The sequence below is a fragment of the Passer montanus genome, unplaced genomic scaffold (genome assembly GCF_014805655.1).
Source record: "Passer montanus isolate IOZ18808 unplaced genomic scaffold, ASM1480565v1 scaffold81, whole genome shotgun sequence".
NCBI classification, from domain to species: Eukaryota; Metazoa; Chordata; class Aves; order Passeriformes; family Passeridae; genus Passer; species Passer montanus.
The window spans coordinates 2,627,167-2,654,230 of record NW_024373368.1 but is presented as its reverse complement, the minus strand read 5'-3'; the positions used below and the strand labels follow the sequence as shown (position 1 = coordinate 2,654,230).

The 27,064-nt window shown below is 40.9% G+C and overlaps 1 long non-coding RNA gene across 1 annotated transcript in view; it reads left to right on the top strand.

Moving 5' to 3' along the window:
- Nucleotides 1-26,245, top strand: part of LOC120513465 — a 39,051-nt gene extending 12,806 nt beyond the window's left edge. Inside the window, exons 2-3 of the long non-coding RNA XR_005630278.1 lie at nucleotides 2,130-2,219; nucleotides 25,346-26,245. This is a non-coding gene — a long non-coding RNA (uncharacterized LOC120513465). The remainder of the gene's footprint in view (nucleotides 1-2,129; nucleotides 2,220-25,345) is intronic.
- The last annotated feature ends 819 nt before the right edge of the window (nucleotides 26,246-27,064 follow it).

Here is a 27,064-nt window from a genome sequence, read left to right as displayed (position 1 = left end):
CATTTCCCCCAGAGAAGGGTACTTGAGCAGCACAGCCCCACCTCTGCAGGGAGTTGTGTTCTTCCCTCAGAGGTGTTGCTGTGAGCTGGATCAGTTATCAGCTTTATAACTGCTTTTGGAAGATGATTTTCATAGTTGAAGATTATTCTTCTTTAAAAATTAACAACCAGCATCACAAACCAAAACAATCCCAAAAATCCCCCAGGGAAATAGAGGTGCTGGTAACCAATATGGCCATGGCTCTACTCCTCAAATGGCTTCTGCTGTCACCTTGTTATGATTGGCCTGTGTTTTCAGTGACATGGAATCTGGAACTTGTATTGAAACTATGAATTTGGTATGAAATTTTATCAGCAAAATAGTTAACCCTTAGAGTGACATCTCTCTAGACAAGAGGGATCCTTCACTGAGGAGTTTAAATTGAACCAAAAGTGATGCTCCTGTTGCAGGAAAACACTCTTTTCTTCCCTTGGACACCTTTTACCTTTACCTGCCATTTGCAGACTCATTCTCCCCAGATAAGGAAGTGAGATGACTGCAACTTTCCTCTGCTGTTATGAGCACTTTCTGTTAAACATCTTTCTATGTTTTTCATTGAAAAGAATGCGATAGCTTAACATTTTCCTCCTATATTATTTAGAACTTGGATGAAGATTGGCCATGATAACCCTTACTGTCTGTTTTATTGGTAGGACCTTAACTAAAATGTTATTATAAGCTGTCATTTGGGAAAGAGGAATTCACACTAGGACTGGGGAAGAGGACTAGAGGAGTGACATGAGGAATGAAAACCTCCTAACAGGAGACAGGATGAGGTAGCTCAGGTGTCTGTGGTGTGGCATTTCCTTGTGCTATGCTCTTTCTTTTAAATAAATTGGTTTCTCTCTTGCCAGTCTAGTCTCTCAGCAGAGTCCATATTTCTCAAAAATAAATATTTTTGTTTAAATGTGTGAAGTATATCCTATAGTGATAAATACACTGATAGCTCTGGGAAAGCAGGAAAGACCAGAAAAGTCTGTCTGGATCAGGTTTTCCACACTGGTGTCTCCTCCATACCACATTTTCTGTCCATACTTGGACAAAAATTATTCTGGTGAAATGCAAAGCATTAGAAATAATCCTTACTGGATTGTTTATGGCTGATGCTGTTGAAAGTTTTGTAATATTTCCCTGCAGTTGGTATAATTTTGCTACCCGCTTGCTCTTTGAATTTGTGTGTTTCTCATTCATTTTCAAGGATTGAATACCATGGAATGCAAAGACCAGGACTGGGACATCAGAGTCAAAGAAAATAGTCATGAGAGGGGGGAAAAAAAGACTTTATTCAGTAGAATCTGAAATACTGAGAAATTTTTTCCTGGTTTTGGTTTTTAATAGTTGGTGAATTCCTTTGTCAATCCCCCTAACATTGTCTAGGGTTTCTCCTTTAATTTATTTAATATCAATAATTTCAAAATCAACAAGAAATGAGGAAAAAAACCCCCAATCCCCAAGCTTGTGCCTCCTTGGCAGAGCAAACTCTGCTACACATGTGCTTGCTGAAACTTGAGCAGGCTCTGTGCTCATACTCTGAGCTGGAACCTGATCTGGGTCCATTTATGTGAAAGAGTTGTACCCTGAGCTCACTGGGCTTTACTCCATGCTCTCTGTCTGTAGCAGAGGTTTATCAGTCAGTTTGATCCCTTGTGGGATTTTTTTTAAAAACTTCAGTTAGCTCATCCATTTGCTTTGTGTTTAGAAATCCGGCTGTGTTAATTCCTTAAATCTTCAGTCCCAATTTTGGCAAATACATTTCTGCAGTTCACATCACATGGACACAATACTTTCCTCTGTAACAAAGCTGGCCAGAAGATCTACACTATCAGTGAGATAGAAAATATTGGTTAATGTAGAGAAATTAGAATCTCCCTGAGATTTTATTGCCTTCATCTTGGAAAAATTTAGCTTGTCCATGAGGCTTTTAAGACTTGCAGCAAATTTAACATTAGTAATGACAAAAGACAAAGTGTGTTTGAGTTTTAGTTTTTTTTTAGAGGACTTCCACTCCATGGGCAGAAGAACAGGCTCACATCTTTCAGTGTTACAACCACCTGATTCTTTATAATGTAATTCTTTGTCTCCCTTTGTAGATGGTATTCTCCTTTGGAAAAACTAGACAGAATTCCATCCAGTCTGGTACTTCCAGTAGAAATGCCCAGAAGACCTTCTCCTAAATACAAGTGTGTATAGTTTGTAAAAAACTACTAAATAAAAATATCTGTTTCATGTAAAAATATGTGCTGTTTGCATCAAGGAGGGCAAGATGATTACTTTCTCCAGGCTGTGGGAGAACAGTAACATATGCCATCCTTACATCCACTCAGAATGATGAATAACAGATGGAAGTCATGCAGAATGTTTTCTGTAGTATGCATAAGCATTGCTGGCAGCTTTTCAGTTTTTGATATAGCAAAAGACAGTTGTACTTGCTTTACTGAATTGAGATAAATGCCTGCAGACTCTAAAATCTGTCTAGGAGAACCATTGGAACTCTGAAAGTTTTCAGTGGTCCTTCGATTGTTGTTGAAGTATTGAGATTGTGGCTATCACTGAGTACAAGTGCTTGGTACAGACAATCTCTTAGCAGCCATTAGTGCAGATGAGTGGCTTTATTCACATATTTATTTTTCATTAATTTTTATTTAAATCTCAGATGTTCATTCTGGTTTTCCTCCAATAACCAAGGATGAATGGTGAAATATTCACAAAATAACTTTTCATGAATAACACTTGACTGCTGAATTTCGTTCTTCTGTTTCCTTTCCCCAGCACTTTGTCCATCTTGTCCTTTTGGGTCTTGCATCTGAATTTCATTTGCATCAGTGGAGTAATCAATTGTGACCTAAAACAATGAGCTGTGCAGTGCCAGGAGAGTCATCTTTTGTGCATGCTCCTGATTTTGCTTTTCTAACTGTGCTCACTTACTAAGTGTGCTTTGATTGGAGTAGCAGTAACAAATCTGGAGGTATTATAGAGTGGTGGACTATTGAAATTCCCTCACGTACAGCTGTTTTGTCACTGCTTTTGATGGTCTTCTTCATCAGTGGTTTGCTCTCAAGGGGTTTAACTGGCTGTTATTTTGTGACTCCTAGTTTTTAAGCTAATGGTTGGCAGTGATTTGTCTTTTGTAACCTTAGCCTGGGATCTGGGCCTGCTTTGGGTGTGATTTCCATGTGGTTATTATTTGTTTTCATCAGCCCCATTTGTGACTGTTTGATGTAATTCATTAAGACCAGTCTGACATAATTTCAGGTGAGACTAGAAATAAATAATGGAAATTCATACTGAAAAACTGTCTGATAGACTAGCTGTTGTGGCCTGCTTGTGCAAGGGTTCAAAAGAGACTGTGAACCATGTGGTGGTTTAAGGAAAAAACAGTTCTGTAGCTCATTTCCTTTGGGACAAAGGAGTGAGATTACTTATAGCCACCAAGACTTACTCTGTCTAGAGAACTGCAAATTGTCTCCAGAGAGCAGTCCAGTCTCCCAAGGCAGAGGAGTGTGCATTACCTCCCACACTCACCAAATCCAGCCAGTTCTTTGCCATGGAAGAGCTGAGCTGCTGCTGACAAAGGAGACTGCAAAAAAAGCAGAGTGGCCAAGTCAAGGAAAGGGTAGAGAAAGTTTGTTTTAACATGTTTGAGAAACACAATGAAATTGCTTATCCTCAAGGTGCCCAGAGGAATAGGATTGTAACTCAGGATAATAGCTGTAGCTGGTTGTGCACTATTCAGTGATTTTTTTTTTTTAATGTTGGAAAATGCTGGCTTCTCAAAAGGAGAAAAATATTTTCTTGAAACATATTTTCTTTTTAAAAAACTTTCAAGGAGAGTTCCTACTATGAGTCTTCTGAACATGAGAGAGATGCATCCCTGTAAGAGGTTTGATAATCAAAACCATCCAAAACAACTAGAAACACCAACCTCCTAAACTTTGTTCTGGGGGACCTCTTAGCATTTATTCCTAAGATCCTGAGTGAAGATGTTAGAGCAGCTTAGCAAGCAACCCCTCAGTCAGACTTCAACAATTGACCATCTGTGTGATCCTGTGTAGCCATGATATTTTATAGAAAATCCTCTGGTAGGATTTTTCTCGTCCTGAAGAGCTGAGAGCCTCAGGAAAGAAATGTAAACAATAACTATGTGCTGCTGTGGAATGCAACAGGTGCATCTTCCATTGGTCCATGTGGATTGTTTTCAGTTACTGACCAATCACAGCCACCTGTGCCAAGGCTGTGAGCAGTCACAAGATTTTGTTATGCATTCTATTCTATTCTTGTTCTTTGTACCCTTCTGATCATCCTCTCTCTCTGTTCTTTTAGAATAGTTTTTATGTAGTATTTCAATATAATATATAATATAACATAATTAATCAGCCTTCTGAGCAAAATGGAGGCAAGCCTCGTGTCCTCACACATGGGAGGATCACCTTTACAATCCTGGTTGGTAAATATGAATGATTTAGCCACCATTATACGTCATGACATTGTAGTAGATATTGTTTTCCTCAGTAGTTTGTAAGTGTTCAAATGCCTGGTTGTTAGAGCATGCATCTGAGTTGGAAGATGGACTGCCTCAAGTTATTGCTTTGCTTCGTCCTTAAATCCAGCTGGAGGCAGCAGCTGGATTGACACAGACTGCAGTGCCTGCAGTGGCTGACAAGTTTACTCTGTGTGGCATGTCCTGGCTCCCCAGGGTAGCTGAGCCACTCCCAAATATGTCACTAAAGTGCTACATTTTGCAAGGAGATCAATGATGTTTACTTTAAAAATCCCTTGATAAATGCCCCATTACAACTTCATTAGCCAATCCAAGCTATGCAGCCCCTGATTATTACTTCCAGTGCTCTGTGATTAAGACTCAGTGGCTCTAAGCTGGATCCTGGGCTGAGTTCTGCAGAGATGTAATTCTCACTGCCCTGTGCTGTGCCCTTGCTTTGCAGCAGTCTGGGATCACGTGAAATAAGGCAAGCAAAGGAAGTCTGAACAGCTTTGTGTCCTCATCAGGCCTTTAAAAACAGAGATGAACTAGGATGATCTGATACTTCAAATCTGTCTCAGCCAGATATCAAAAGCCTGCTGCATGCTTTGGGTTTGTTGCGTTGCAAGCAGCTTTTGGTTGCTTATGGCCTGTTGGGCAGCTGGAAGGCCAGACTGTATTTTAATACACCTATCTGGTGTATTAAAATGACTTCCCCTCACATTGTCTCCAGCTCTGCAGCAGCAGTAGCATGCAAAACTCAGGTGTTGTCCAGCTTAAGTTTTCTTGGGAGGAGTGGTGAGGGGTAACAAGTCACGAGTACAGAAGACACATAGTTTAGTTCATGTGCTGTATTTAGAGAATGGAGGCATCCCAGTGGGTTTGTAAAGCCTTAGATATCGTGAGTGGCTGATATCCAGTGTGAGCTGTGCCTGCTGCACTGAGCTGCTGGCCAGGGTGAGCTCTCTGATACCAGCATAAAATACAATGAACAAGGTATGCATGCATGGTGTGCTAAAGCTGAGGCTGGGAGAGTGGACTGTAGTAGTTCCTCTGTGTTGTGGTAGAGCATGAAGAGAAATTTCCCTAGCTGTGTCTCTGTCTCATGATACAGATGCCCACAGTGTGTGCTCGAATAGGGAATGGGAAAGGGAGTGCTGAGGAGCAGGACTGGCAAATCAAGCTGTAGGAGTTGTAAGTAGAAAGCTGTTCCATGCCATTCAGGGAAACAGTATTGCAGAGGCTTTATAATTTGATTTCCCAGCTTCTAGCTAGCAATGTCTGTTTTCAGTGCTCTTTTTAGGGAGACCTCTGTTCTGCTGTTCTCCACTGGCAGGTTTATAGGGTGCCTCAGAGAATGAGGAAGTAGATGGAGACATCACATCCTACTTGACTGCAAAGGAAGCAGAGATAAACCTTCACCAGCAGGAATATCTCTCTAAGTTAACAGTTAAAAAATATCTTAAGTTAATATACCAGTAATGTGCAGTAAAGCTGCCATCAATCTTCCTTTTCAATAGGCTTTTTAGCTTGTAAAAAGACTGAATTTGAGTTATAGCTGGATTTATGCTTATCTTTCTCACTGTAATAGCAAAGCAGGTTAGGGATTTATTTGTATCTTTCTGGATGAGAGATTTTTCCAGAACTCACTTGAAGATCTAGTGCTTTTGAAAATCCCTTTCTGTGAGATTTAGGGAAACGGTAGAATTAATGGAACTGACACTAGAAAGATGGGGAAAATAGTGGTAAAAATAATTCTGAGAAAATTCTTCTTTTTTTTTTAATTCTAAACATAATTACATGACGTGTGTAAATGTAGAGCCCGTGCTGCTGCTGCAGGGACAGATGTGTGCTCAGAGGCTGCGGGGCAGGGGCAGCGCATCCCCGGCTGATGGCGCTGGGGCTCCGCGCTGCTCCTGGCGGCTGTGTCTGCTCCTTCCACCGAGCCACGTCCAGCAGCAGGGCCGGCCCGCAGTCATCTGTCACCTGGGACTCCTGGCCGGGACTTGCAGTGATGGGGAAAGAAAACTGCTTCCTGCTCCACGGGGTGACGCTCACAGTGAAGGGTGGCTGGCGCTGCGGCATCAGTTCTTAGGGAGAGTTTGGGATCCTCTGAACCTTACACTGCTGTGCTGTACACAAACCAGTGCTGGCTGGGGCTCTATGTACAAATCACAAATGGGACGGGACTGCTGGGGAACACGTCTCGAGCTGTTTTATTTTCCAGCATCAGCCTCATTACGTGGTTATGACAATGGGAAGGTGCCAGCAGCTCACGTCCTCTGCAGCAGACAAACAATTCAATTTTACAACTCACTTTAAAAGTTTTTTGACCAATCACACAAAGCAAAAGCATACTGACAGTAGTTCTATCCAATCACTATAAGCACACATATCTTTGGTTAAAACAATACTTGCTTATTTGGAATACAATACCTGCTTGTAAGCCTTAAAACACAATGCACAGAGCTCCATTATTAAGCTTAGAACTTCCTAACATCTTACTAGATAGACTTTTCTGTGACTTTGGGAGTTATTCTAGACAAGTGTTAATACACAGACCATTGTTCTATTTGTCCTTACATTCTACATCTCATATAATTTTTCTGCTGACAAATCTTATGGCTACTGTTTGCTCTAATCACAGTTCTGCTGTTTCTGAGGCCTGCCTTTTGCAGCTTTCCCAAACCCTCTGATTTTAAGGATTCCCACACATACAATCTGCTCCAGTAGAAGGAGAGAGAAAGTGTTCTGTAACTTGTTTCTTACTCTTCTGTTTGCCTCAGTGTGTTGTATCCAAGTCACATATTGAATACCACAGAGGCAAATAACTGTCAGGAGATGGTCATGGTACAGTGATGGGATGTAGCACATGCTGTGAAAGAGCATGAGTAGAAGCATTAAAAATATACATGGTACCTTTTCTTTGGAGCATCATAGTGCACTGTAGCTCCTACTGAGGCTTGATAATCAAAAACCATCCAAAACAATTAGAAACACCAACCTCCTGAACTTTGTTTGAGGGGACCACTTAGCATTTATTCCTAAGATCCTGAGTGAAGATGTTAGAGCAGCTTAGCAAGCAACCACTCAGCCAGACTTCAACAATTGACAATCTACGTGATGCTGGTTGGTAAATATGAATGGTTTAGCCACCATCATATGCCATGACATTGCAGTAGATTTTGTACTGTTTTCTTCAGTGGTTTGTAAGTCCTGCAATGGCATTCAGTAATTGGCATCATATTGCTTTTAGCAGAGCAATGTGAAGAGCTGCATGAGCAGAGCAAAGTCTTAAATTCTTGGTTTCACTTGCTATATAGAGGCAGGAGAGACCCAGTGATGTGGTTTTTTACCATGTTCCCTTTTTGGGTGTGATTCTGAAGGACATAGTGATGATAGAGGGATGTAGGTAATTAAAGATATTGCATTCTGTGTACTTGGGTAACTCAGTGGTAACTTCAATTTTCCACTCAGCTCTTTGTATCCCTACTGAATTCCTTTAACTGTGTTTAGGGGTTATTCTGTGAGCAGCCAGTGCTTGTTTAAAGTACCTCAACCACAGTTGACTGTGAATGCTTAAGTAGTACTCAGGTTTTAAGAAGATTGTAGTTTCACTGTAGCAGAATGAGTTTTTTCTCTGTAACATCAGTCAAGCGTGTCATCAGGTGGTCTTATCCAGATGGGTTTTCTTTGCTGGGGGAAAGGCTGACAAGGGCTGCTGTTTTAGTGCTTAGCTGCTTGGTTTACCCCAGCTCAGGGGTAACCTTGGTGTCTAGAGTGATGTGTCACCAGTGGTGGTGAGTTCAGAGCTTGGACAAAAGGAGTTTCCTTCAGGTTTTCTTCAGTTACAGTACAGCTGTGTGAAATTTTGGGTGTGCTATGGTAACAAAGAAGCATCACATGCAGTTTGCTCTGCTTTTCTTTATAACTGGTGAAGTCTATCATCCTTTCTCTTCCTTTCACTTTGATTTAGGACTTTCACTATTTTGGTTGTTTGGCTTACTGAAAACATGTAGATAGGATGGCATGGAGAGGGCACACATCTGTCAGCTGATAGTAACAGGCAATAAGACATGGTGAGACAGATCCAGGAAAAACTGAGGGATCTTTACATTGGGGTGGGAAAAGAGAGAGTGAAGATGGAGTTCTGCCTTGACCCTGTGTGCTGAGCTCACAGGTATATTGAGTGATGCAGCTATTTGCAAATGGTTTATAAATTATTGCTTCTGTGCCTGACATGATACACAATTTCAGACAGTGAACCTTCTGTCAGTGCTTACCAGGGCAGTGAGCCCCCTGTCCAGTGTCAGTGCTGATGACTGTGTCAATGTGAGCTGCTCTGCTCCCACCTGGCAGCCATCTGTGCTCTTGGAAATGCAGGCACAGGTTTGAAGAGGGCCCTTGCAGGCTCACCTGCTCATCTTGCTGGCCTCCACACTGCCACAGCCATGCTCTTCTGACAGTTGGAAAACATTTGCTGCTGGTGTTGTATTTTTTCCCCCCTTCTTTTTTCCTGGTTATTACCATGGCTATTTGTCCATAAGAAATTATTTTATTTCTCTGCAGATTGGGTTAATCCACAAAATGTGGATGAGTGTGTTGTCTTTGTAAAGTGGTTTGGGTGCTAAAAACTGCAGGGTGCTGAACAACAGCCAGTGCTGCAGCTTTCTGGTGTGTTCTTGGCCCAAGTCTTATAGGCAAGACTTCTCCCATGAGGGTTTGAATCACAGGAAGAAAGAGGGCAAGTTGCTGCTTCATGGCAAATTGTGACTTCTACATAAAACATTTTCTCAGAACTAATTAAAACTTTGAGAACTTAAATGAATCAGGGCTGTGTAACTAACAGCTTATGTTAAAGGCTTTGAACAAATATCCACAATGCATCAGTAAACATGCAAATTACTTTTTCATGTTGGGATGTGTCTCACTGCAGTGCTGTGCATTGATAAAAGGTTTCTCTGTGACTGTACTTTCCATACTTTTAAGTTTATTAGTTTTTCTAACCTCTGTTTCAGACCTTTTAAGATATGGAGAAACAGTCTTTAAAATGACTTACCATGCAAAATTCACTGTGCTTCAGCAATAACTAGCAGTTAACAAAGGGCCTGAATTAAGGACAGAAACAAAACGGAGACTGGTTACTGTTCAATCATGCCTGTTTACTTTAGTAATCTCCTTTAAAGGGGATTATTGCAGTGATAAAGTATTTTCCCATGGTTATGGAGACAGTTGTAGAGAAGATTCATGACTTGCAAAATTTGGTTAGGTATAGCTCACTCCTGGATTCTTTAACAGATGCTGTGAGTTAAACCTTGGTTTGGAGAGGGAAAGGAGGGGTGTGGATCAAATCCAGTAATCATGATAATTAGAAGCATGAGATTCTTTTTCAGTTAGTTTTTTTATAAGCAATAACCCTCTCTTGCTTCAGCTGTTTCCAACACTCTGATGCTTTTTTGGATCACTTACCTTCTGTCTGTGCACAGTGCAACCTATGAAGCAATGTGGTTCTGCCTTTCACTTGTTGCAAGATGGTTAAAGCTCTGCAACTGCTGCCTGACACATGCTGTTGGCAAAGAACTTTTCATTCTCTATAGACTTCTGCAGCTTTTCTAGAACCATTTGTTTTTGTCACCACTTACCAATTCTTTAATCCTGGTGCTTTTTGGTAGCTGTGTGTGTAAGAGCCCAGGTCAAGAATGACACATCTACTGCTGCAAAATCTCTGGTTTGAGCTGGCCACTTTTCCCCAGTGACATTAACTCTGCACATCTTTCTGTGGTGGCTGAAATCTTTGTTGGGATTTTCAAACTCAGAATCTCAAAAAAAAATTGTGAGCCACCAGACAACCCACATGTCCTGGCCCATGAGTGTCACGCTGGTAATGGACTTGTGGGGGGCTTTAGTCTTGGCCTTTCCAACCCAGCGTACTTGAGTGTGAACTTTTGGAAGGTGGTGGCTTGTACAGTGCTGTTAAAGAACAAGCTGATCCTATTGGATGGATTTGTTGGGCCCATGTGCCAGCCCAGAACAAACCAGGACATTATTAATGCAATGGTACATTATGGACACTGATCCTTGAAATGGGTTTTGTGCAGATCAAATCACTTCCCAGGTCAGCATTTGCTGCTTTCACAGTGTGGTGTTTATGGAGCTGTACTGGAAGCAAATATAAGAATACCAATACTGTTGCAGGGATAGTGAATGATATTCCAGATGTTTCAGAGATGAGCATTTATCACAGCATGCAGTTATATTGGTACAACTGAGGGAAAGAGCAGAAAACTGCAGCATTTTATTGAGGGCAAGAAGGGAGAGGTGGAGTGGAGCAGGAAATTCTCATGCTGGCTTTGCCACAAAGGAATACACATTGTGCAACTATGCTCTGCAAATTAAATGTTCTGCTTTCATGTCCTTCTTATTCTGCAGGCCTTAATTAAAACCCCATTTCCTTTGATTCATGGACTCAAAACTGGGTAATGATGTTAAACAAACAAACACCTGACTAAATTTCTATCTACCAGATTAATTTTGTAATAGTTTAACGAATAGTGGCATATCATTAAGGGTGGATAGTGTAAATTAAAAGCAAGTAAGACTTTGTCAATGAAAGTGGCCATCTTTCTGGGATATTGTGGATTTCAGCTTGCTTTTCAAGAAAAAGAAAAGGTGCACTTTTCATCACAAATTATTTAAGTCTTGCAATTATCCCACCACAAAATGTGCATTCATTTCTCAACTACTTGAAAAACAAAACATAAATGTGGAATGACCATATTTCTGAATAGTGAGGCAGACGAGCTGAAAAATATGCATATGCTTCAAAAGTAGATTATGAATGAATTCTTTGTCCAGACCTACTTTCAAGAATATAAACAGTATCATACTTAGGATAAAAAGATCAGTGGCTGATGTAATCTAAATTCAGCTAATTAACCCAAGATGATAGCATTTAACTTCTCAGCTGCTTTCTGATGTCTTGTTTGCTCTCCATTTGTCTGACTAGTGCCAGACATTATTGCAGCCAGTGTTAGAGCAGAGCTGTCAGGGCATGCACAGCCCCTTTGCAGGTTAGTGTGGTGCATGGGGGTCATTTGCTGCTGGTGTTGGCTTGTTTGCTTCATGGTCCCTGCTTTTTAGCTCTCATGAAGAGGAATCCTCAATGTTAGTCTCATAATAAATTTTTGTTTTATGAAGAAACCACACCTTCTCCCAAACAGGTCAGAGAATAGGGAAGGAAACTTTGTGACACTTAAGCAGAATGATTTGTTCTAAACTATATTTGACACATCCAGCTCTGGGGTCTCCAGCACAGGAAGGACATGGACCTGCTGCAGCAAGTCCAGAGGAGCCACGAAGTTGACTAGAGGGCTGGAGAAGTTCTCCCATAAGGAAAGGCAGAGATTGTTCAGCCAAGGCTTCAGAATAACCTAATTGCAGCCTTCCAGTTACCTGAAGGTTTAGATTGAGATATCAGGAAGAAATTCTTCCCTGTGAGGCTGGAGAAGCCCTGGTACAGGGTGCCCAGAGCAGCTGCCCCTGGATCCATGGCAGTGCCCAAGGCCAGGTTGGATGGGGCTTGGAGCAGCCTGGGACAGTGGGAGGTGTCCCTGTCTATGGCAGGGACTTGGAACTATTTAATCTTCAATATCCCAGATAATTCTGGGATTTTGTATTTTGGAAGGAGTCCTTATTTTAGGTTAGGACTTCTGCATTAAAATAAGAAATATCCTGTGCTGGACACTCATGAGTTGATCATGTTTCACAGAGAACTGTCTTAATTGTCTTTTTCTTTTTATTTTTATTTTTTTTTTTAACAGATGTTGTACTTAATTGAAATTAATTTAGCTGGTGAGTCCAGGTAAAACGAGGCGTAGTAGAGCATCTACACAGAAAAGTATTGCTCAAAGGGTGATTGCATGCTGTAAGAATAACATTGTGTTAGATTCTTCGTTTTCTTTTAACTTTTAGAATTGGCTCTTTCTGTAGCTTAAAAATCTACTTGCTAACAAAAACTGATTTAATCACTTGATTCCAACAACTGAGTCCTGACACAAGTGTTGCAGAGAGCCAAACTAATGAGCATGTCAATGCTGAAATTGGTGCTCTGGTTTCTGCAGCACCTGGATAATGATTATGAAGGAATCTCCCAGTTCCAGTCTGAAAGAGTTCCAGTGTGAGATTTAGCAAAAGATTGACCCTCTGTTCTGCCAGGAATCATTGCACAAAGACTACTGGCCTCAATTTTCAGGCCCAATCCCAAACTACATATATCCTGCTCGTGGAACAGGATGCAGCACACCTTTGATTAGCCTTTGATATTTTACCAGTCAGGCTGCTCACATCTGTCATGTCCCCTATGCAAAGTGCTGCTCCAGAAACAGAGCTTCTGTGCTTCAGTGTGTGTGTGCAGACTGTTCAACTTGCCATGATTGTCAGTTCCCAGCTTCTTTCCCTTGCATTACACCGGCCAACTGGAACTCTGATAAAGGAGTTATGTACAGTGATGACAAGAATTGATTTCCAATTTCCTGTAGAATGACTCTATCATTGCTTGTGACTCAGGCAATTTAGTTTATATTACAGGGCTGTCTGGGGGCTATAGATCACCCTGACAGTCGTCTAGTCACAGAGCATGCTGATTTTGACAAGATATTGAAAAGGATTTTACAAGATTTTCCTTTGTGATACAACTCAAAGTGCCATTTTCTATTGCTGGATCATGTGTAAAGAGATTTTGTATGAGGTAGGATAGAACTATTAGGCTCAGTTTGTCTAATTTCCCTTAATTTTTGTGTTTGAGAGCCTATGAAAAACTGGTCCATGTGTTTTCTTTAACTTCCTGAAGGACCTGATGAGTCAGGGAAATAAAGGAGTTCCTAATACCCTAATTTGCCTCCTTGGTTTAAATGGAGTAGATGTAGCCATTGCTTGTCAGTTTTATAAAACCTTTTTTCTTACTAAATGAACAAAAGGGTAAAATTATAATTCAGACCTGAACAACCCTATACAAAATAGGGCATTTGAATGCTTAGCACATAAAAGCCTTAAAAGTATGAGCCAAACACCACTGTCCTCATCTAAAGTGCCTTCCTTAAATTTCACCAATTCTCTTTCTGTCTTTAAATGAAAGTTTAGGTTTAATTTGCTTCAGATAGTCATGCAGGATGAAAACTGATGAGATCAAGCAGAAAGTATTGGATTTTTAATTGGATTTTCAAGTTCAGCATTTATAGTAAAATGACACTTAAAAAAGTAAACCATACTCTCCCTCATATTAAGCTTGGAAACAATTTTTTTCAAAGTATTCTTGAGTGCAGAGATGAAGACTAGGTGGAAGAGGGATACTGAGTGTTGCTGATTCATTGTATGTATAAAGTATCCATCACCATGGGGTTCAGACACTGCTTACAAGAAAAACACTAATTGCATTTTGGTTTTAGAGCTTCCACCCTATTGAGAAATCTGTGGTGAGTGGCTCTGGGTGGAAATTCCTTTTGCTGTTTTCAGTATCACAGTTTAATTCCATTATGGAAACTGTTGAAGTGCTGCCTGGATTTAGATGAGCTCTGTTGGAACCTGAAGATTGAGTTCTGCAGTAAGCTTCAAATTTTTTGTCTCAGTTATGTCATGTGCCTTATTGGGGTTATAACAGTTGTAACAGACTTATCCAAGGAAGATGATTCCGAGAAGATTTAATAGCAGTTTCCCAAGGAAATAGAACTCCTTACAAGATGTAGATTGAGCTAATCCATGCCAAGATCAAAAACAGTCACTGTTTCATGAAGTTTTCACTTGGAAGTGCTCTGATCAGGCAAGTAAATTTTCTTTTTTCTGTTACACTGTCAGTACTGTCAGTACTGGTAGTTTGATGAAAAGTAGTAGTATGGCTTTTAGTATTTCTAATTATTGCTAGGATTCTCAACCTTTATTAATTTCAAAGCATTTGTTTGGATAGTCAGAAAAAAAATTAAGTATAGGTTTCTGCTTTTGGAAGTAGTGGTTATGCATTGCAAGTTTTGTCCTTGGTTTGTGGAACACCTTGTTGAGATGCCAAGAGCTATGTGTTGTCTCATTGTTTTGGAAATCTGGGGAAATTTTTTTGGCTATTATAATATTTTAAACTCTGGGAAATTTAGAATGTAGGTTTCTGGAACTCTGCATTTTTCCAAGTCTACATTAAAAACAAATTTGGTTTGTTCTTCTTATTGTAGAACAATCCATATTTGGCAACTTAGGCTGGAAGTAAGTGGACCAAAAAAAAAAAAATCCAAAAGGGCCCTACAGCAGAGAATAAGCTAAACCCATATGTACCCCTTGGTTATACATATGGAAGGGCTCAAGGAACAGTGATGCTTACACAATAATTAATTTATCACAACATACTTATTTTTCTACATAATGCAATGGCATTTCTTCCCCTGCCTTAGTAATTAATTAATGTTTGGAAAATATTTAAGAAACGTAAAGCTCCCAGTAAGAGGTAAATGCTATTAATTGTAATTACCAAGTAGATTATTTCTTAGCTTTCACATGGTTCTGTTCCCTCTGGTTAAACACCGAGGGATGTTTCCCTTCAGGATAGCTCCATAACTCCTGTTCTCATTGCATGGCTGAGATAATACAGTTTGTTCTTGTTTTGTCAGCAGGAGGGGGAACCAACTACAGTGTTAGAAGTTTTCCAGGGATTGCTCAGGTGTCTTTTAATTATGGTGAGGTAAAAATACCTTGTCTGCAAAACAGTCCAGATTGCTGAAATAATATCTCAGCTGGGCCTCTAACCTGGGTGATCACCTCGGCTGCATTTCTGCAGATTGCTGTCTGGACCTGTGCAGAGAGTGTTTCAGCTCAGCTTTCCCCAAAATGATTTTTCACCTTCATTTTCCTGTGCTCCATCCCCTGTACACGACTGAACCCCTGACACTACGGCTCATGTTGTGCTGCATTAATGGCCTCAGAGGATTGAATGTGACAATACAATGGCTCTGTTCACACCTGCCAGGTACAAGCTGCATTAAACAGTGCATGTGAGGCATTTTAACCAGTGATCAAAGTGATTGAGGAAGATATACCCCAGGGATCTTATTTGATTGCTGTTTAAAGGATTTTAACAGGCAAAGGAAGAATTTTTGAGAGGAAGCATGGTGGGGGAGGTGCTCTCACTTGTGGATATTGTGTTTGTTGCTTTGTTGCATCACAGAGATGAACTAAGACATTCACACCACAGGACTGCAGGGTGATACAAACCCTTCAGGAAGGTCAGGCTGGAGGTTGGCAGTGGAGTTTGGTCTTTGTGAGGGAGAGCAGCAGGGATGTCTGGAGCTCTGCCTTGAGGTGGATGATGAGCCAGGGGAGAGTTTCAGGTCAAGATTACCAGGAGGAGCTGTATTACCAGTACTGTGGTGGATGTCTGCCATGGACTCTGTGGTTAGGAAGAAGCAGTAGATCAGGTGTCTTCAGCCAGCTGGAAGAAGCCTTGTATTTGCAGCCCCTCTCCTCATGGAAAACTTTGCTCACCCCAACATCTGCTGATCCCAGCAAGGCATGAGCAATCAAGTGCAGGTTTCTCAAGTGCATTGTTGGAAAATTCCACTGCAAAGTGATCAAGGAGCTGACAAGGGGAGGTGCTCTACTCCTCAAACGTACAAAGGAGAAAAAATTATTTGGCTATGTGAGTCTGGGGAGGTGATCTCAGAGACAGCAAGGCTGAGCTGGTGGAGTTCAGAATCCCAAGGGAAAGAAACAAGGCAAATTGTAGGATTGGAACTGTGGTCTCCAGGAGAGCAGACTTGCATCTGTGGACCTACTTGGTTAATGTTTAAGGATTATATTCTCCAAGCTCAGGAGTGGGCCAACTAGATGAGCAGGAAATTGAGCAGAGGTGACAGAGGGTCTGCATGGATGAATGTGGAGCTCCTGACCAAACACAAACATTAAAAACACATGGGATGTGGAAGCAGAATCAGGGGATACTGAGGCAATGCTGGTGTCACATTGTCATTAATGACAAGGATGGTGGGACAGAGTGCAGTCTCAGCACATTTGGAGAACATGCAAAGCTAGGAGGAATGGTTGATTCACCATAGAGGCATGGGGTCAATGGGAACCTCATGAAGTTCAGTGAAAAGTCCTGCAGCTGGCAAGAAACACACCAATGCATGTTATGTGAGGATGAAAACAGCTTGGCAGAAAATTTTAGGGGTTCTCATGGACCAGAAGTTGAGCATGAGTCAGCAAAGGGCAAGGGAAGAGTGTAGCCAGAAGGCTGAGGGAAGTGGCTGGTCCTCTCTGCTCCCTAGTTTCAGAGAGACAATGTGTCCTTGGAGTTAGTCAAAGCCTGGCTGGACACGGTCCTGCTGACCCTTCGTAAGCAAACTGGAACTGAATGATCTCTAGGGGCCCCTTCTAACCTTGGCTAATGTGTGGCTCCATGATATCTGTATTATCTTCAGAAATTATGTGTATCTAAGTGATGCTTGCTCTCTCTTTTCTAAAGCAAGTAATTCCTGAGCAATGTATAGTTTATAAATTTTAGTAGGAGGTTATAAAATGCAGTTTACTACTAAATTTGCTGTCATGACATGATGACATGATTACTGAGCTGCACATGATTAATACGGTTCTTATTTTGAAATAAGATGGTAACTGCAATCTCTGCCAAACTGAAATCTGAAGCCATTCTCACCTGTGCACTGAATAATTTCAAGGGAATTTGAACTCTTTGCTTCAGTGCTTGCATGGCAGACTGGCCTTTCTACTGTACACAGAAACAGCACCTACAGTACTTCAATAATAAGGTGTTTATTCCTGTCCTGTCATTGTAAAACAGCAGTCTTTATGGGGATGTTATCTGAGGCATTCCATTGGTAGGAGGAAAGCAAAGCAAAGCAAACTAGAGTGTATTTCAAGTCAGAAGTAGAATTGGCAGCTCTAGGTGTTTTCAATAACCTGAAAGGGACTTCCATTCATAGAGTCAAGCTGAAAAGATAGTATTTAGGAGATGGATAAGGGCACTGAGAAATTGAAAGAATTCATCTCAAAGTATTGCTTTATAGTTACTAGTGTCAGAGAAAAAATGGTCTTGCAGAAGTAACTGTTTTAAGAAGGAGCAGGTATTGAACTGATTTAATCTCTGCTCTTTCTGGCCAGCCAGATGTGTGAATGCTGGGGGTGAGTAGGAGGTAACAGTGAATGAGGGAGCTGGGCACTCAGGGAGGTGTGGACACAGCTCTTGTAGGGATGGCTGCAGAGTCTGTGAGCCCTAGAGGACATCATGAAGAAGTTCTGATCCCTGTGTCCTGCTGGCTTTTTTTGGCTGATCTGTCTTGCTTGGTAGGCAGGCTGTTATTAGGTCTACTGCCCTCAAACGATTGCATCAAAGCAGATACAATTTGAGGTGTAAAGCTTTGGGAACAGAGTCACTGTGGAGCTGTACATGGAAGCAGCTGTCAGTGCTCCTCCTTTGGCTGTCTCCAGGGCAATGGGGGAAGGAAATTCCTCCTTTTCAATGAACTGCATGGAAATGGAGTTCTTCAGTGGAGTGCTCTTCACTTGGCAAGTTTTTTCTCTAGTGATATCCACTTAGTTCCTAACAAAAATGTATTCAAAAGATTAGTGGCAGTACACTTGGAAGCTGGAACCACTCAGGACTAATGATATAATTACTCTCTAAAGCCATTTGTAGAGCAATTATGTACTATTGTTGTCCTTTGTTCTGTATCTTTATAATAGTGAGCCATCTTGGCAGGCTGTGATGGGCATGTGTTGAGCTGGCTGTTATGTAAGAATACAAATAATTTGTGGGCATATTTATAAAAGAAAAACAATGCTTTTACAGTGTGACTGAATTGTTTAGATGTGAGAATCTTTGTACAGGAACATGTTGCTGTTACAATTTCTGATGTGGCTAATCTTTTTCAATGCATAGTATTGTAACTTCAGTAGAAAATGTTGTGGGTTTATTTTGTTTCCCCTTCTAAAGAAATTAGTATATAATCTATTTTCCAGGTGCTGGAGGTAATATAATTATTAGGGATTAAAACTATCATAAATGAATTGTGGAGGGGTTTACTATTTTTTTAACAAGCCTTTTCTTTCTAAGTTTTGTGAGTTCTGCAGAAAGGTTACATGCACAGTGATACTCTGTCAGTGATAATCTGCCTGGCTTTGGTTTGTTACAGAGGTTTCCCAGGGTGGGCTGGGTGAACTCACCACTGGGAGTGGTGGCTCTGCTCCTTCTCCCTGTGTGGTTGTGCCTGTCAGCCCCTCTGTCAGCCAGGACAGCCTGGTTAAAATGGGGCAAAGTCAGCAGAAAGTTGGTTTTCTGCAGGGTTGGAGAGCTGGACCAGCTCGTTGAGATGCTTGGTGGATGGCAGAGCCAGCACCAAAGTGAGGATGTGGCTGCAGGGGCAGAGGGAGCCAGGAACGGCAGGAAGCAGCAGCAGCATGGGTTTAGGGCAGTGCAGCAGTGCTCCTGTGTTCCTGCAGGAGAATAATTGTTCCAAACACTCTGTGAGCAAAAGCCTGGGGTGTGAGCTGACTTCTTGCACTGGACCCCCAGGGGAAGTTGTTCTTTTGTGTGTCTGAGGTGTGGGGAAGCGTTCCCCTGTCAGGGAGCAGCAAGAGCAGGACAAGCAGGGAGTCAGGGTGGGCAAAGGCCAGTGCAGTGGCAAGGCAGAATGCCACAGCACCTGGGCTGGATGGGCAGAGCTGGGAACTGAAGTAGTTTTTCCAAAGAACCCTTAGCACAATAGTTTTATGTGCATGCTGTTCCTGATGATGCAGATACATGATTGTTTCTTAAAACTTGTCTTAAGGAAGGGATCCTTGCCAAGAATGAACATCAACATTTGTTACAGCAAACACTGCTTGCTTCCTGCCCAGTCTGCATGTTGTCTTGGAGGGAAAAGCAGACACATGGTATTTGCAAAAGATGTAGTTTATTTTAACAAAATTTTGCCCACATTTTCACATACAGTGACTGAGAATGACAGTGAATTAACATATTTGTAAGTGGCTTTTTGGAGCTGATAACATCTAGAGCAGGAGAGGGAGTAATTTATACGCAAATTATTTGCTATACATTTCTGTTGGAGCCATTTACTAAAAAAAAATATTAATTGTAATTAAATTAATCTGGTCCTGTGGAAATATAATTTTGACAAAGTGTGTTTCTTACCGCCACAGACTGCTGTTAGCTCAGAGTTTTATGTGTTGTTAGTAATTTAAATACTGTACTAGTCAAAATAACTGCAAATTGCTGGTGCCAGATGTCATCAATGCAGAAAATAATTTCTCCATCCTAACTTTATTTTCAGTAATGTAATGGAAAATATTGAAGATATTGTGCAGTTAATTAGGACATTAACTGTTACCTAGTAATCTTGCCTTGTGTTTTCTAAAGAAAACATTTTCTGTGTGCAGCTCAGGGAATGCAGCACAGCATTGTTATCAATTCCCTGACTGGAGGAACTGGTGGGAAAAATGCAGATAACTTGAAGTCAGTCTTTCTATGTACCAGCTTATGTAAATGAATTAAAATACCACTGAGGAGATGGGGAGAACTGGCCCAGCTTTCAGTGGAACTCTTGACCTTGGAAGTACCATGATTTGACAGTGAAGCTTGAGGCTTGTGGTGTGTGAACAAGCTGAGGAGCCTTGGACCTGTTTGCACAAGTGGTGAGCAGCTGGTCTGAGGGCTGTGGCTGTGGAAGGAGAGCCCTGGGGATGGACTGCATCCTCATCAGCTCCCTCTGAGTGGTACAAGGCTTCCTAAGAGGAATAAAGTGTTTTCATGTGGAGAAGACACAGTGTGCTAGAGGGTGGTTTAATCTGACTCAAAAAGAAAGGGAAGCAGTTGCTAAGAAGTGAAATCAGGTTAATTCAAATTAGGAATAAGGCAAGTATCTTTTGCAGTGAAGCAGATAACCAGAAAAGAGGTGAATTTTCTCTTTTGAAATGTCTTTATGTCAGTATCCTCTTTTTAAATATGGAAACTAAAGCTATAGGTAGAGGCAGACTTATCCACTCTCCTTTTTAAGGTTTTGAACAAATGGATCAAGCCTTTGCCACATAACCGTGCCTGGTGCTCCCATTGTCACTTCACCACCAGCCCCAGTCTGTTTCCAGTACTATTTTTCTGAGTGTTTTTCCTTAGTCTTGAAAGCAGGACCACGGAAGAAAAATGGAACAAATGATTTGTGATGAAGAGCAAACTGAGGAAGGACGAGCTGGCAGGTTGTTGGAAGGGGGTGTTGCAAGGACAAATGTGCCTTGTGTTTCCAGCCACTGGGGGCTGGCTGAGAAGCAAATGTGATTTGAAATTGCAGCTGAGAATGTTTTAGTCTAGATGTGACTTTTTCAAGACTAGATTTACTTGCCAGGCCTGTGAAATCTCAGTCATTAGTTTTTCAAAAAGTTAGACAAATAGCTGTCTGAATGTCTTAGATCTCAGTAGAAAGATGGGTTTAGATGATTCATAAACCTTCCTGTTTGGAATTTCTAGGATTTCCCCCAGATGAACGTTTTTGTGAGTTTTGATTGAAAACACACTTTGTTCAAATGGGTCTTGTTTTTCAAGTGCCTCTAATTTCTTTGTCAGCAGTCTCATCTCTTCCTCATTTATCAGTCTGCAGGTATTTGTAATATCAGCTCCCTCTGCTCAGTTTGCTTTAGTTAGTTCTCATTGATGGATGCATTCCTTTGTAAGGGGTTTCATCCCAATCCTTTCAGGAACTTGCTAGTAATGGTGCCTCAGATGTCAAGTGCTCATTGATGTCTATGTTTTCAAGCTAGGTAGGTATTTTAAATCAATTTGATGTGTACTTTAGTCATGCTGTATTCTCAGGTGCTAGTTTAGAGGTCTTAAACTAAGAAATTTACTTTATTGCTTGAACTTAGAATAAACTGGAACAAAAAATCAGGCTTGTTAAACCAGAGCTAATGCACAACAAATATTCTTTCCTGACTGTTATTATATTCCTGGCTTTGTTTTGTGTGGCTTGCATGTTATGTTAATAATTTAATTCACCTGCATGTGTGAAATATGGGCGTAGTGATACAATTTGCAGTCTTTGGGAATGTGCAAATTTAGCTTGGAGCCAGGAGTTAGTCTCACTTGAATTAATTTTACTATCTTGGGGGAAAACCAACAACCCTAAATTTTGTGACAGTGAGGTTTTTCACAAATTTTCATCAAATTGAAAAAAAAACAGAAAGCAGATGTACAAAACTGTTTTTATATATAAAAAGCCACCTCTCTCTTTTTTTTTTTCCTCTGTGATCATTGCTGGGTTATTATGCTTTTAGTGAAGCAAATAATTTCACTTTCCCTACAGGAAGGACTGCATGGTTCTGACTTAGGGAAATGGGAAGGAGTAGGGTGTTCAGCAATGCCTTCCTAGAGGCTGGCAGGGCTGTCAGCAGCCTGGGAAATAAACTTGGAACCTTGGAAACTGCAGGTTTAGTGGGGCAACTTTCAGAAGCAATGTATCAGCTTTGAGAACACATCAGGAGCTGTCAGCACAGCCCAGAGCCATAAATATTTAATTTGTCTTGACCCTTTTGATGTTGTCAATCAATGTTGTTCTCTTCTGCTGCAGACCTGGGACTATTATGCTGACAGTGACACCAGTCAGTTTGTCAAATGGAATGACACTGTCTCTCCAGATTCTGCTCTTTGTGGCCATGGGATTCTGTCAAAAGCCTTTGCAGACAGTACACAGCCCTTGTGAAATTTATAGCTTCAGTCCTGCTCAGAAGTAGAACAGAACAGCATAATTAGGTAATATATCTTGTTAATGATAGTTTTGTGCAACAAGGTATACAAAGGAAAATTATCTGCCTGCAAAAAACCCCCATATTAACTAATGATGAAATTCTCAATTCTTATAAAAGTCAAATATCAAATATTAATATTGCGGTTTTGCTTTGCCACCGATTTCTTTGGTTATCATTGCATTAAAATATTTAAAAATATTTACACTGAAATAAAGGTACATTTATCTGTAGAAACTGTTCTATTTTAGCTGACTTTGCCTTTTACAAAGATTGCTGGAGAAATACGATATAGCTGTCCAGGAATTACCCTGGCACATCGATTCTCTGAGTCTGGAGAGTATATCAGTGTTTAAAATGGAATGTTTTAATGAAACAGGTAAGTCAGGTGAGGTGAGGCAGTTAAAATAGTTGGTGGGTTCAGCTAGCAGAGAAAAAGGGAATTATACCTAAGGTAAATGGATGATTATTGCTCATCAGAGCGATGATAATTTTGAATGTAGCACATTTCATACCAGTTGGAGCTCAAAAGCATAAGGTGTCCTAAGCAGCCCCTTCAGCATCAGGTTTGCTGCAGAGTTTGGTTTGGCTTAGTAACACTTACACAGTTACAAGGAATGTTGAAAGAATATATATAGAAAAAAATATATGCTGAAAGAATGTATAGAAATAGGGAATATTGATAGAATAAAGTTTCTTCCCGCTTCTACTGACTTTCTTAGTCAAGAACACATGCTTTTTCCAATTTTTTTTTTAATTTTTAATTTTACATCCTGGTTAAAACTGCCTGCTGTTTCCAGGCTGTGACTGAAATGTGCCACAGGCAGGTGATGGAGTGAGCTCTGTCTGTCACTGAGGTGTGTGCCCTGCCTGGATAAGCACCTCCTCATTGCTGGCCTAGGACATGATGTCTGAGAAAGGCAGTGAGCAAGGAAGTTCAAATAACAACTTTGCACAAATGCTTGTCAGAAAAGCTGGGGCCCATCTGTAACAGCCAGCTGCAGAGTCCTACCAGTCAGGAGCATTTTATTGCAGGGTGCCCTGACGAAGGCAGGAGTGATGAATCTGACTCTGTGTTCTCAGAATGCTAATTTGTTATTTTATTATACTATATTATATTAAAGAATACTATACTATACTAAGGAATACAGAAAGGATACTTACTCAATGCTAAAAAGATAATAATGAAACTCGTGGCTCTTTTCAGAGTCTTGACACAGCTTGGCCCTGATTGGCCAAAGAGTGAAAACAACTCACAGCAGAACCCAATGAAACAATCTCTAAACACATTCCACATGAGCACAACACAGGAGAAGCAAATGAGATAAGAATTGTTTTTCTTTTCTCTGTGGCCTCTCTCACTGCCTTTCAGCTTCCCAGGAGAAAAACCCCGAGCGAGGGGATTTTTTTCAGAGAATGTGAATGCCACACAGGAGCATTTCCATTTGGTTTGTCATTGTCTTTGCTCCAGAGCAGGGCTCTCAGATGGGAAGCTGTGGGCTGCATCAACCCTTTAGGACAAGGGATCTCTTTTACCCTGTGCCTCTGGGCAGGTGGAAGGAAGGAAGGAAACCTGTTCTGGCTGTGGTGTGGGCTGTGCTGGGGTCCCCTGTGTCCAGGGAAAAGCAGAACACCCCCTACTCAATCTTCTCAAAATATGCCAAATTACTTAAAATTTGGAGAAGTTTCCCAGTTTGGGGAGTTGACTGGTTTAAAAAGATGAAGATAACAGTATTTATTTCTCAGAGAGAGAAGTTATATACCTTTGGGTTTTTAAAATTTTCCTTTTAATTTTTAATGGATAAAACTAGTATGATGAAGTGTAATATATAATAGGAATTTGGTTTCTTAGAAATAGATTATTTAGCAGTTGACAAAAATACCTGAATCAAAATGTGGTTGCAACCAGACTATAAACATTTACCAGTGAGAATAATCAATAGATCTAAATGTGGGATCTTAAGAAAATACCCACAGAAAATTTGTTCTTAAAAAAATCTTGCCTCAGGGGATAAAAAAAATGTGACCTAAACAAATAGGAAAAAAGAAGGGTGTTGAGACATCCTCACTGAATGAGAGTGAGATTCTCTGTTGCAACTGTATAATGACTTTGCTTTTATTTAAATGCATTTTGCAGCAGTCTTGCAAGTTTTATGTAATGGAACGTGAATATTTAAAATGATTTCCTGAGAATTTATTCTCTCCTGCACACACATCATTTTAGAATTCAGGTGAAATGTTGGTTTTGTTAAAACCCATACTTTCTTTCAAAAGCTACTAAAATATTCAGCTCTGCTATATAATAATTTTACTTTTGTGCAGATTTTAAGATAGGATTTGGGTTTTGGCAGTATGGACTAGATTATACAGGCTGGATTTAAACCCACTACATGCATTAAAGCAACAAAGGATGTCTGGGTTAAATGGTGTGAGCTCCTGCAGAGAAATGCTTTATTTTTCAGTTATTTCTATAATGTAAACAAGCCTGTTAATACAAAGCAAAGAGCAGTTTGCATTCAATGTAATAACATCTTCCCATGCATAATACTTCCCAAGTGTCACACTCCAGCCTCCTGAGATAAAATACAGTTTCTGACCCATTGGTACATGCAGAAGCCTTGGTGTGGTCAGCAAAGTGACAGAGGCAATCAGCCAAGGTGGGAATCAACAGACAATCCAGTGCCTGGTTTGATGGATTTCCTCTCCCTTTAGATGCATTGTCATCTCTCAGTTGCTGTTGGGGACCAGAGCATTCACCCCACAACCTGTATTTTATGATTTTGCATATTTTTTTAAATTCTTTATGCTTTGCTTGGCTGGCAGGCTTAGAGCACTGCTTGCAGCTCCTGGAGAGGCAGCAAACTGAACACTGCCAAGCTCTGTGCCCTCACTTCCCTGGGCACACCTGGGCTCTGCTCTGCTTGGTACCTGGCTGCTCTGCTTTTGCACAGTTCTCTGCTGTGCTTTTGCTGAAAACTCTTGTGAGTTGCTGACGTGCTTTTAGCTGCACTTCACTAATGGGAATTTTGCTTCTCTACAACATGAGGAGACGAGCCCCCTTCAGATGCTGCAGTGTGTTTTCTACCCATTGCTTGAGAGATGGATGAATTAAAGGATGAATTTCCCTCTGGACATACCCACTTCTCTGCAGAAGCTTAGGAAAGCACAACCAGCTTGCTCAGGCTTGTGCAGTCACCTGCTAGTGACTGGAGGGATGAGACAGGACTTTGCTACTGATGTGGGCAACAAAAAAGCAGATCGAGTGAAACCTAAATTGTGTTGTCTGGGGAGGTTTGTGTGCTCATTCAGGAGATGGCAAATGTCCTGGACAATGTTTTGCCATCCTTCCTATTCCTCACCCAGGTTTGTTTGCTACTTGTTCTCCTTCCAGAATTCCCTCTGGTGAACTTTCTGCTGGAGACTTTTGCCTATGGGTGGGAGTGGGTGCTGGTATCTTATGTTTTTGCTGTTCAGGTGGGGATCTAATGCTTTGTCTCATCTGGTTGAGAACTGAGTATCAGTATAGTCAAACAAACAAAACCCTTGTATCTGCATTTTGAAACCATACAAACATTCTCCCACAGTGCCTATACTTATATCAAAAACTTGGTAAGTTACACTTGGGTTGTCTTGATCCACCATTATGTTTTGCATCTCTCTGTTATTATTTCTTTATTACTTACTGGAGTGTGTTATATCTGAAAGTGTATTATTCAGTGGAAAACAATTGTATATCACTTAAATTTGATGTTTTGAACAAATTAATTTTTAAATTGAAAGAGATTCAGCTGACCTAATGATTCATCAGTTTAGGAAGGTAGCTGCTTGCAAGCAACATTTATGCCAGATTACTAAAAATAAAGGTTTATAACCTCAATAGTGTACTGTCTTCTAGTAGTTTAGCCAGGAAACAGAGGAGATTATTTTTCTTTAGGGTCCTTTATATTTTGTGCATGCAAGCCTTATTTTGCACATGAATAAAAAAAGTCTCTGTGTGGAAGATGGACTGAAATTCTTTCCTCTGAGAAATCCAGTTTTCAAGTTAAATGTGTATTATGCCTTTGTTCCTTTCTTTTAAGTCAGGAGGAAAGCAACTCCACAGGAAGCTGGGGAGATGTGTTCGTGAGGTACTTACATGGACTGTTGCCCACAAGAATACAGAAGTGGATAATGTTTAAGAAAAAATAGGAGTTTAAAAATCCCCATGTGTGGCACTGAGAAGACACCCCAGATGGTCAATCTGCAGCCCTATGTAGTGACACACCCAGGGGCTACTTTTGAGCGGCCAACACAAGTAATGCAGAATTTCCCCATTGTGCTGGATGTTCCTGCCCCCTCTGCCTGGCTGGAACCCAAAGGGAAACAGAAGCCCTGCATTTTCCCTGTTTTCATACTCCCTGTTTTCAGACTCCCAAATGGGAGAGGGATGCAACGTGGGTAAATTGAATTGAGCACAGTTTTTGAGATACATTGAGATACATGTTTGCCTCTATTCCTTGTTACAGCAGCTGCTGCTAATTCCTGGCCTTTTAGGTCTTTGTTTGGTTTGCCAAGGTAGGCATCCAGAAAGGCACAGCTTCAATAAGCCTGGAATAGGTAAAGGGATTTCAAAAAATTTTGAAATGAGAATAGATTTGATTTTTGTGCGAAGACAGTATTGTCATGACCTGGAGGTGTTAGGACATGTGTGAACAGGTTGTGTGAGATGGAGAGGTCCTTGAAAAGGAAGGTAGCTGGAAGTTGTTCCTGTTGTGAGAACAAGGACCAACAAGG